The following is a 12,970-nucleotide window of genomic DNA, read 5'->3' as shown; positions in this document are numbered from 1 at the left end:
TCGCCCTTTTTCTGCTGAGGAACTCAAGCCATGTGATCCTGTTCATCAATAAACCATCTTTCCAAGCAGTCTCCATGTTTCCAGTGTTTTTTTCCCTACTTGGAGCTGAACCCAGAAGGACATTTCTTCAAACACTAGAAGGCAAATTGTTGATTCTTGCTTGCTTCTGTCTGTCATCAGGTTACATTGACTTTTTTATGGGCGCAGGGCACACTCCAGAGCTCCGAGGTCCCTCCACGCCTATCCACCCCCTTTTTTGTACTTTCTAAAATAACTATTTAATTTATTTGGGAGCTGAAGACATCCTTCAAAATAACAATCATACTTTTGCCTCTATTACAGCAAGCTATCTCCTTCCTATTTAATTGGTTTTTTTTTTTAAGGATTCTTTTAATTAAAAAGAAAACCAATCAGCCTTGCAGGTGCCTCCTCGTCAAAGAGAAAGATTAAAAGCAAGACAAGAAACAGATTAGAAGAGATTTATTCCATGAATAAGACGCAGAATGGCAAGTCGTTCTATACAACTTTAAAAGAAAAGCTGAAAGGATTATGAATCAAGGAAATGTAGTTATGTCAGCTACAAGATGGGGAGCACATCTTTAAACAGAGATTTGAAACAAACTAAGAAGCCAACATGGAGACTTCTGAAAGGGTGAGAGTAACATAATCAAAGTGACGAGGGAGAACATTTATTTTGGTATCGATATGATCTGAACAGCCTGGAGCTGGCTGGAATTCTGGAGATACACAGTGAGCCACTGAAAGAAGTAGTTCAGATTCCACTCTCTTTAGTTTCATTTCTTGTTGAAAGCAGGAAAACCTTGAGCAGAAAGACATTATGTCAGGCATTTCATCTTCCTACACACAAACAAAGAGGAAAAAGCAACTTGATTCAGAAAAATGGTTTACCGTCACATGCATGATCCTTAGGCTGACGTTCTTCATTTTCTCCAGCACAGCTGTGATGAGAAGCGCACACGTTGTCAGACACAATTGGCAGGATCCACAGTTGGTTTAGCAGGATATTCAGTGTAAATTCATTAATGGTTCTGAATCTGTCTTTGAAATGGGAATTGAAGCGGCCTAGGCCCTGAATTCTATATTTGTATAAATTTAGGCCAACCTAATCAGTGGTAATTTTTCCATTGGTCAAAACTCTTGCCTCAACTCCCTTCTCAGCTGTTGCACTCCTTACCCCTGTTTCCCATAGAGAATCAATATCTTCATCTTGCAGCTTACCTCCTCCAAATCCCCAAAGATGCTATAGCAGCAATATGCAATTATTGTATTATAATGATCATAACACTAATAATAATAATATTATTATTACTTGGTCCACAACACACCTGACATAACAATAGTTGAAAAGAAAAAAGTATGGTTCATTGACATTGCAATACCTGGTGATGCACGAATTGAAGATAAGCAGCAAGAAAAAATCACAAAGTACCGGGACTTACAAATTGAAGTTGAGCGACTGTGGAAAAAGAAATTGTGTGTTGTCCCGATTGTAATTGGAGCCCTTGGAGCAATACCCAAAGGGCTACCCCGCTATTTAGAAATTCTAAATTTGCCGGACTTGAACATTTTGACTCTACAAAAAACCACCTTACTCGGAACAGCTTACATCCTCCGACGATACCTTAACAGTTCCTAGGTCCTTGGTTAGGACTCGAGCTGCTGAGCTAATAACCAGCCTCAAAGGCTGTGAATCTCACTAAAGATTAACCAATAAATATAATAATAATAATAATAATAATAATAATAATAATAATAATAATAATAATAATAATTCATATGGAATATGCAGTTATTGCATGTGGAAAAAGTGTTGTGCTGCAATGTTGCCAACATTTTCTCTAGCCATGACAGAAAGGCACCAGGAAATCTCTGGAAATCTCTGAGATTTAATTTATTTATTTGCTTACTTATTTACTTATTTATTTATGTGTTTTACATTTCCTTTATGTATCTCCTCACCAAATTTATTTTTGCAACCACCAGACAAATGCTGTCACAAATACCTAGAATAACAGTGTGCCCTAAAGCAGAGGTCCCCAACCTTGGCAACTTTAAGCGTGGCAGACTTCAACTCCCAGAATTCCCCAGCCAGTTGCCAAGGTTGGAGACCCCTGCCCTAAAGCATCTGATAAATTGACCCCTTGCTGATGGTCTTAACAGATGGAGTTTTGTTTTTGTTTTCCAAAAGAATGTTTTTCATGCAATCTCATTTATAGAAAAGTAGCTGATGAAAACCAGACTGTACCTTTTCAATTCCACTAATGGACATTAAGGAAGATGAGCTTAGCCTAGATATAATTTCTGATATGATGGCTGGATGCAGGACATCATCCAGCATTGGAACATTGTTCAACAATCATTCTCCTAAAGTGATGGATTTTCACCTGTCCCCTACTTCCTATGAAAGTAAAAAAAAAAAAAAAGAAGAAGAAGGATTTAGGCAAAAGAAAACCATGTGGTGGAGGAAGGATTGCCTACAAATATCCAAGCAAGATCCAAGTTGATCTCTCTCCAGTCATTCTCTGTACTGTGAGTTATACAGAGTATGTAGGTCAATATATATTCTCCCCTTACTAGAGAGATTGCCAGGGAGGACAGATGACTTTTATGTTGGCTTTCTCCTCCAAGACTCAAACCCGGCTACCATGCGTGCAGTGGCAAAATTCTGTGTCGCGGCAATGTCCACAAGAAAAAAATTGGTTACAGAATTATAGATTTCAACTGGTGCCAATTTTTTGGAGATATCTATAACAATTATTGGAAAAATACATTTACTCACATACTTATCGGCTCTCCACTCATGGAAATTAGGGAGTGACCCTAATGGTTTGAGATCATGTATTTCCATAACAGGGATGTTATTATTCACGATTAATGTCAGTATTATTTTTAATTTATTGTATGTCTATTGCTGGTCGATGACCGTAATGAAGTATTTATCCTATTCTATTCTATTCCAGTCATTCTCTCTGTAATAAACACGTGCTGAAACTTAAGAGGCTTTTTAAAGGAATTAGTGAAGAACTGGTTCAGCTAGGCAGATAATATTGATTTCACTGGGAATTTTGTGATGAGATTACTGCCTTCCTTATTTTACCTATATTTCCATTTCTTCAGTTAAACTCTTTTTTATATGTGGGTATTTAGTTTAATTAGTTTTATACTGGAATGAATGAGTAAATGTTTCCTAAAAGTCCAAAACTGAACCTACCTAACCTTTTCACTATTTCTTCAAAGTTTATTACGTTCTATATTTCTGATCAATCGCAATTCTGGCTTTGAACCAGAAGGTCATACTACCATTCCTTTCTATTTTCCTAGAAAGGAGCTTTAAACAATAGATTTGGATAAGGATTCCTCAATGGACAGAGGGTCAGAAAGTTCACCATGATTTATACACTATTTAATAATCACTTTTTACTAGGAAACTCTTGAGAAAAGATCTGTCCACCCAAATGCAAGAGTAAGGAGTTTATAACAAAGGAACATAATTAATGCAATAAAAAACAAAATTGGGAGAGATCGTTAGTAGTGCATTTTATTCCCCCCACCCCCCAATTCTTGGTTCCTTGCCTCTAGCTGTTGGCCAGTTACCAGGAAAGAGAGCGACCAAAGCATTCTCTGCATTTCAAAGTGGCAGAACTAAGGATGATTAGAAGTCAATTTCAAAGTGCTTTGTGAAGAACTAACGGGGGGCCAAATCTGTGACATGAAAATGTCTGATTCTCTTATATATTCAGAGTTTCTGAAGCCATTTCTGGACTTCCAGGAAAGAAACGGCAAAGTGAAAATGGCTCTGCTAAAAACAGAGCAGACAATGTGACCGAATGAAGAGCCATCAAGCAGACCAGTAATTCATAATTCCTCTCAGCACAAGGCGAGGACTTGAGATCACCCAAAAGTGCTCTATACGATTGCTTTTCATGAGATAACAGGAAGATAGTAGTCTCTGATGGTTTTGAACTTAGGGAGATGAGGGAATAGTCATATTTTCACTCAAACCATAGCTGGCACCTTCAAAAGGACGCTGGGTTTGCATATTTCCTTTTTTAATTACTTTTGGATATTGTTTTTTTTATTGCTTTTCAGTTATTAGGAACCTTTGGATCAATAAGATTTGTAGCACTGGTGATTCATTCAATCATTAGGGAAAGAAGTTTTAAACACAATTTTGAAAATTTATTTATTTATTTTGTTATAAAAGAGGAACAAGTTTTATCTGAGAAGATTGAGACTAATTTGAAAGTGGATTTAAAAATGACAGGCTAGAAGAATGGTATGGAAAAAGATGTTACACTGAACATATGAAAGAAGCCAGATGATGTCTTATTAATAATATACAAATAACAAATCAAGAGAGTAAGTGGGTAGTTTTCCTATCCTAATTGGATTAAAAAAGGCCTGTTAATGAGAACAGAGGGTCAAGTCAAATGATTTAACTGCTGACTGGTAAATCAGAACTTGGCCATTACTGAAATACCATAAGGTGGGGAGTTGAATGAGTGGGGACAAAATATTAAGTCACAAAATGATCGGGATGGCGGTGGGAGATTCAAACTTTCTGTGTATTCCTTCCCTACTTCAGACTGGCTTACATATCATTCCTTCTCTCTCTTCTACTTTTATTCTGAACAAATTTGCTAACCAAAATAAACTCTATCAAGAGGGGGAAAAAATTAGTGTAAGTGAGAGTTGTATGTGTGGGCAAATAATTCTATTCTCTAGTCCTTCCCTGTCTTAAATGTCTCTCTCCTTGTTGTGCTACAATTCATTCAGACTCAGTTGCTTCCCCTGGGGAAATAGAAAGTTAATTTTAGATCTTCCTTGCTGAAATTGAACTAGCACAATAGGGAAATTATAGTTCAATAATTAGCAGAAAATACGTTCTAAATTCCAAATTAGTCCTATAATAATGGCAACAAATTGCACCATTTCAACATAAATAAGCTGCAAAATTCTTATTCAAGACTGTTCCAATAAAGCTTTCATGTTACTGTCAGTATGCTGACATGGCATAATGATAGATATGCATTATTCAGTACCACTATGGCTTCTAAAAACCTTATAATATAATGAGCTAATCCAATTTGTAATGAGCTTTGCTTTTAAACGTAGGCAAAAACCAGCCAAAATTAGGCAGAAGCCGCACCATCATTGCCAGTGGAAACTTTCCATTCACCACTTCGATCATATCCTCACCGTTCCTTCAATCCTTGCTCCACACAAAAGGAGTAGAAGGAAGAAACCAAGCCAACTGCCCCTTTGCATAACCCTGCATCCCTTGCCAAAGGAAAAAAGAAAATCAAGAACTCTAGTCTATTTCACCGCTTTAAGAGTCAAGCCAGCTTTTCTCTTATCAGAACTTTAAGCCAGCTGAAGCTGCCTGGAGGAAGAAGGAGGCAAGTGTCAGCCTCTATGATGCTTGCTTGCTTTCGGCTGCCATTGTAATGGGAGGGGGGAGGCATTGCTGGTATTTGGGAGAGGGGGAAGTGAGCTGGTGGAGATGTCTCGAAAAAGGGAGGAAACTTCTCACTGTCTTCATAGCAGCTGCAGAGAGTGCTGATAGCTGTCAAAGTCAACTGTTCAGGCATACAAGATAGATGGAGCCGTCTGAAGAAGTACCTCACATGACACCTTGGCGAGATGTGGATTGGACATTCAACTTGGGTCCTTGGGGGGAGGGATTTGGGGATGCTTTCAATATGTAATTTTTGCGCCTATTGCCTCAGACTTTGCTTTCCTTTCGCTGCATTCAGTTCATTTGTTTTTTGTTTTTTGTTTTAATTTGATTTATATGCCGCCCTTCTCCGGAGACTCAGGGCGGCTTACAGTGCGTTAAGCAATAGCCTTCATACTTTTGTATATTTTATACAAAGTCAGCTTATTGCCCCCACAAACTGGGTCCTCAGTTCATATTCAGTAAAAGTCAGTGGTGAAATCTAAAATTTGTTATTACCCATTCTGTGGGCGTGGCTTGGTGGTGGGGGGTAATGTGACTGGGTGGGCATGGCCAATTTTTTTTTTACTTTTAAAACCATTTTTACATGTAAAACCATGTAAAAAAATGCTTTCAAAAGGCTCTGACGATCCCAGCTCAGTTGCCTGATCATCAGAGGGTTTTTAAAAAACCCTCTGCCGATCAGGCAACTCAGCTGGGATCGTCAGAGCTTGGATCGTCAGAGCCATTTAAAAGAAAAAAGTTTTTTTTCTTTTAAATGGCTCTGACGATCCCAGCTGAGTTGCCTGATTGGCAGGCAACTCAGCTGGGATCATCAGAGCTTGGATCGTCAGAGCTTGGCTGGTCAGAGGCATGTAAAAGAAAAAAAGCCTCTGATGATCGCACGGCTCAGCTGGGCATGGGGGGCGGGGGCAGGGATTTTTGCTACCGGTTCTTCGAACTGCCCACCGCCATCGCTACCTACTCGCCCGAGCCGGTCCGAACCGGGAGCATTTCACCTCTAGTAAAAGTACCTTTCTCTACAAACATGGAGTTGGAGTTTTTCTTTCTTGAGTTTTGAACGGAGGCACACCTGACAGCAAGAGTCATATGCTTCCATTTCTAACTGCAATGACACAAAAATGTAAAAAAAAAAATGCATAGTGACATCATGGTGCAAGCTCCAAGCTTCAGTACTTGAATCACAATAATGTACGCAAGCACATTAAGGGCAGAGGTTTGTGTTATGATGTCATAGCACGTTTTTTTTTTTTTATCATTTACCCCACTCCTTGTCTCATCCTGGAGATGTTTATAGCAAAAGTCCTTTTCCCAGAATAGGCTACCCACAAACTATGTGGAGCTGGACTGTTGCAAAAAGAAATGCTACTTTTTTATGATTTGGGTTATACCACAGCAGGAAATAAATCAGCTCAGCTGCCAAAGTTAGCCAACATCATAGGAACATAGAGGTGTGGTCCTGTTTTTAAACTGTCCTGAAGACATCATGTGAAGATATGTTCGAGATTGCCTTCTACCGCATAGCTTCCAGCAACCGGTAAGATCCCACAGAGTTGGTCTCCTCAGGGTCCTGTCAGCTAAACAATGCCGGCTGGCGGGCCCACGGGGGAGGGCCTTCTCTGTGGCTGCCCCAGCTCTCTGGAACCAGTTACCTCCTGAGGTCCGGACCATCCCCACTCTATTGGCCTTCCGAAAAGCGGTGAAGACCTGGCTTTTCCGGCAGGCCTGGGGCCGTTGATCTCGCTGCTGCGATTTGACGAGATCCGGCCATGAATGGTGTGAATGGGTTTTAATTGTTTTTAATGGTTTAACTTTTAATGTTTTATATATGGTTTTTAAATGCATTGTAAGCCGCCCTGAGTCTTCGGAGAAAGGCGGCATACAAGTTGAACAAATAAATAAATAAATAATATAAAGATTAGGAAGAGGTAAGAATGGCCTCAGGTAGTGATTCTTAGTATACAAAATGCTAAATCATAAACTTCAGGTAGCAACTTGATTTGCTGTGTTAATTGTGGTTAAACCAAAACCAACCAATCGACCACATTAACATGATAGCCCAGTTCACACATGCTAAGATGTAATGTGGTTTGTTTGGTTTTCACTTAGTTATTTTCATTTGTAAAGCACTGTGCATGGTGGAACAAGATGTGCACATTCTCAGGAATCCTCCTAACTTTAGCCCTCAAAGATTAATCCAGTCTATATTTCAAAAACAAATATATTAATCGATGCCACTATTGAAGAGAGAACATAACAAAATGTATATACTATCATAAAACACATTTGGAAATGTATTTCTAAATGAATAGATGTACATTCCATTAATTCAAAATTTTGTACAGCTTTATAAAAAAGGCAGTTGTATATCCCAGGTATCCCTCCACCGGACAAATCTACATGCTCAAAGGGGATGGATGGCCCAAGCGGTGTGCGATAGGGGAGGAAGCAACAGGAGCTAAGCCTCTATCAATTAACATGTCTGAAGTAAAAATGATGGAGCTAATTACAGGTGGGAGGCAGGCGGATGGGCCTATCACTCACGCAATGGCCAAATTGATCAATGATGCATAAAGGTGAATATCTCTTCAATGGTAGTTTTTACACTCTGATGATGTTAGCTAAGTGGATAATATATTTTAAGTTCCGGAGATCTCAATGTCTGGCTCTTCTTTTATAGATACACCTGGAACTCGTATTTTTAGGATAGTTTGCAATATATATGTGTATGTGTGTATACACACACACATATACACACACATATACATATACATATATACACACATATACGTGTGTGTGTGTGTGTTGAATTATGATTGATACATCTAAAGAACATTCAGATGCATTGTGCCATAAACTTAAATGGATTAGAAAGTGTTCTGTTAGAGACTGACCTCTTGCACATTGAAGTTTTCTACATAATAAATCTGTTTATTTTTACAGTATGACAACACTCCTTGTTTTTGTTGAAAGGAGAGGGACCACTAGGATTATATTTTTAGAATGTCACAAGGAAATCATGAGTTAGTTGACAGCTACAGTATATGCCTGGGAAAGTTGCTAAGACAGTGCACAAAACCCTGCAGCTTCTTGTACTTTCTTTTCTCATTCTTGCCTACTAAGTTTTTGGTTTTGCAGGAGACTTTCTTGCTGATATGTACAGCCTTCTGCTTATGAATGTTTGCTCCAACTTTCAGAGGTAAGAGTATGAAACTGCTCAAGCATTTCTGTTTTCATCCTAAACAGAAGTAATTTTTTCTGCGGTTTCAAGGAGAAACATTTGAACATCAGAGAGATGAGACTGAGCAGGTGGAAAAGCTGAATGAAAATGTGAAGAATTCTCTGAATGAGCTTTTTTTTTTTTTTTTGGTAAGAATTTCCGAATACCTTTGGAACATAACCATCTTACTATATTGGTGCTGTTGTAGTAGACCATATGGTAGGAAAATTCTGGCCCTGCTTTCAAATGCTATGATTTCATGAGATCAGCTGGCCTACATTGTCGCTGTTATCATCGTCATAATCACCACTAAATTTGTCATTCCAAAGACTTAGAGCAAAGATTGGAGCAATTTCTGGGGCATTATTGTCCTAGTCCAAGTTATATACACATTTTTTTTAACTTTTCCTTCCTTGATATTCAAAACGAGTGACATTTGGTACTTGGTGCAAGCTGAGGAAGATCAAAAGACCTGGTTTTTATTACATAGTAACACAGTGTGATTTAGCAAGAAGCAATGAATTTTGTACAGGCCATTGCAGTTTCACACATAGACAAATTAATCCATTTTTTTTCTCTGACAATGCAGCAAGAAATAATGCCAAGTCCAATATCCCCATCCCACATTTGATGAGGAAGTTGGTATTTATCAAAGGTGAATCTACACATATAATGGGAAGAAATGGTATGTTTCTCACAATAGATTAAGTTTCTTTTGTTCCAGATCAGAGTTAAGTCTAAGCTGACTTCAGTGTGGTCAATTCATCTCTTGTGTCGCTGCCTTATAAATAACAGAAGTTGTTAAATTGTGAATGATTATTTGCCATAAGTTCAGTACCAGCTCCTAGCAACTGTATAGATAGGCTTCTTCAGGATGGCCCTTCGCATCTTCCATGGTAATCAAGCTCATCCACCTTACTGCTGTTTGAGATGTTCATGGGAATGGTAAATTATGTGTTGTTATAGTAAATGGTAATCATGGTAAATTATGTGTCCAGATTCATTCCTACCCTTCAGAACAGAGGATTTTCTTTAGACCTTTAGACCTTTAGACCTAAACAACAGAAACTGACTTAACTGCATGATATATACTATGCTGTGATAATAACATTTCAAATTAAGAGGACTTCTTTTTTTTTTCTTTGCTTTAATTTATATGCTGCCCTTCTCCAGAGATTCAGGGCAGCTTACAATGCGTTAAGCAATAGCCTTCATACTTTTGTATATTTTTTATACAAAGTCAGCTTATTGCCCCCACAATCTGGGTCCTCAATTTACCTACCTTTGAAAGGATGGAAGCTGAGTCAATCTTGAGCCTGGTGAGATTTGAACTTGCAGTAATTGCAAGCAGCAGATGTTAATAACAGTGCTTTAGTCCCCTGTGTTATCAAGGCTCTTGTTAGGACAACTATAAAACAACCCAAAATTTTCTTCACTATACAAGGCATACCACGAGTTCTGATCATAGATCACAGACCACAGTGTATAAGCATTGTTTAAAAATATTGCCACATGTGATGGGTTTGAACATGTGACATCAAATTCCTAATGCCCACAATCAAATAAACTTGCAGAGAATGGTGCTAAGGATAGTCAAGACATTCTTATGGAGGCCTAGAGATGCTGAAGAAGATCATTGTCTTGCAAAGCAGGAAATCCCCAGCTGAACTTTTATATGTTTTCCCATTGAGGACCCAAATTATTGGAGCAATATGCTGACTCTGTAAACAGCTTAAAGAGGGCTGTAAAGCACTGTAAAGCGGTATATAAGTCTAAGTGCTATTGCTATTACAAATTCATGGAAATCCTATTAGGATCCTGCAGTGTAGAACAAAAGAGACAGAGATACATACACACAATTTTCATCACAATGACAGAGCTGTGTCTCTTTATCTACTCTTACCAAATAGAGATATCAGAGAAGAAGGTCCAAAATTTATGTACTTATTTAATTTATTTATTTATCAAATTTCTACACTACCTATCTCACTTAAGTGACTTTGGGTGGTTTACCAAAGGCATTAAGCCAAATAACATTGTAAAGTTCTCCATAATCCTATGAAGTCAAAATAGAATCAGAACAGGCTCTTTGATATAATTGAAGACCACTTCTCTCAATTTTAGAAATTGAAAGAACCAAAAGAAAGCACCAAATAGTCCAAAGCATTATGAACAAAACCTGAGAACAACCATTGACTGAAAGTAATGAAGGATATCCAAATGTTACTATACTATATAGAGTGGACATATAATCAAAATGTCAAACAACCACCTTATCAGAAATTGAATCTGCCTACCTTATGAAGAAAAATAATATGTTTCTTGCACTATAGCCTTTTTGTTCCACATCAGAACTGAGTCCAACCCAGTCCTTATAAACACAGTCTGCTGACCTCTTGTGTTGTTACCTTCTCATAAATGAAAAAAATACACATTCCAGTCATGTATATTTTGATGCTAACTAAACGGATTCGAGTCCTAGTCACTTTAGTGACAAATCCATGAAGTTTTCTAGAGAGCATTTAAGAGCTTTTATTCACTATCAGTGTTTAGCAGAACCCAGCCTTGGTATAGTAATGGATAAGCTGCCAGCATAATATCTGAATCACTGCACTGTCTTCTGTGTATTGTTGGTGCCAGATGTTTTGCCATCAAAAAAAGAGTAAGACAAGATTGTTTCAATTATGGCTTGATGGCTTGAGTAATGGTGTGCCAACATAATGGAAACAGGAATTAAAACTGAAGATTCCAAGCCATTCCAAGGATTTTTCAAATAGAACCTTCACATCCTGGACATAAATCATTTCAACTTCTACCCTCAAAACTATAGGGCACTGCACACCAGAACAACTAGACACAAGGACAGTTTTTTCCCAAATGCCATCACTCTGCTAAACAACTAATTCCCACAACAGTCAAACTATTTACTAAGACTATATTACTATTATTCTTCTCATCCTTGCTATTACCTATCTCTTCCTACTTATGACTATAACCATATGTTGCTTGTATTTTTACCATTTATATTGTTCTATTTGTTTCCTAGCATGATTTGATTGCTTATTAGTAACCTATGACTATCACTAAGTGTTGTATCTTATGATTCTTGATGAATTTTTTTCTTTTTTTCTTTTTATGTACACTGAGAGCATACGCACCAAAGACAAATTCCTTGTGTGTCCAATCACGCTTGGCCAATTAAGAATTCTATATATCTATAAATAAATAAAATTTTACTTTCAAGCTGATGATGGGGCAGATTAATATATTATGTATTAATATATTATTAAAGAGAAGAGCAGATTGAGCAAAAATTATGTGGCATGGGCTGAATCCTATACCTGTCTTAATTATGTACTGTTCTGATTTTTTTTTAAAAAAATCTTTCTTCCGCACTGTTGAAATAACCATATAGAGTAATGCAAGGGCTACAGCATGCATGAAATGAATAAAGCCCAATAGGCATAATCATGAGATTTATAGAATTTATGGCTTGGGTCATCTGATTGCTTCATTGACTATTCACAATGACTTTCCTGTGACACTTAGGCAATTAGGTAAAGTAAACAAACATTGTCAGTGTTGGAAAAATGGAACAAGAGGATGGGCATTGTCAGGAGGAATGGCCACCATCCTTCTTAATAGTCTAACTAAGGAAGGACCTCGGACATATGTTAGGAAAAGGACAGAGATCTTTGCATCATCAATGTCAGATTCCCCTCCTTCCCTCTTTCTTCATGGTAGAATGATGTTATGCAGTTGCAGTGTCCTACTAGAACCCAGCAGAGAGCCAGAGGAAGTTGTACAAGAAAACTTTGTCAATTCTGGTTCCGATATAGGCACCTCTTGTCTCCCTTTTTACTGTAAATTGGCCAAAGCTGCTGAATCATGAGGTAAAATATCTCAGCCTCGTTGTTTTGGAAGAATGAGGTCGTCTTCTCTCCACTGTCTCATGAGTTCCTTTTTGTCTAAAAGTAGAATTTGTCTTTCAGATGCTGTCACCCCCACCATTTTCTACATGAGCTGATTCAAAAGAGAATATGTTTAAGGCTTGGACAGGAAATAGAGCAAACTTACTAGAAGGGATACAGCGTTTGTTGTTGTTCTGTTTTACTTGTATGAAAGCTGCCTTTTCCTACCATTCAAATTACTAAATTAATTGCTGGGAAATGCAGTTCTTGTTCTAGAAAAAGAGGTGAATAAACAATGCAACATTATAACAGACTTTTGGGATGTCTTTAAAATGTATTATGGAATAAGCCTGAGTTGGC

This window comes from Pituophis catenifer, unplaced genomic scaffold (genome assembly GCF_029215685.1).
Source record: "Pituophis catenifer annectens isolate HBS135680 unplaced genomic scaffold, rPitCat1.0.hap2 SCAF_1, whole genome shotgun sequence".
NCBI classification, from domain to species: Eukaryota; Metazoa; Chordata; class Lepidosauria; order Squamata; family Colubridae; genus Pituophis; species Pituophis catenifer.
The sequence above is the reverse complement of the archived record's forward strand: the minus strand, read 5'-3'. Positions refer to the sequence as shown.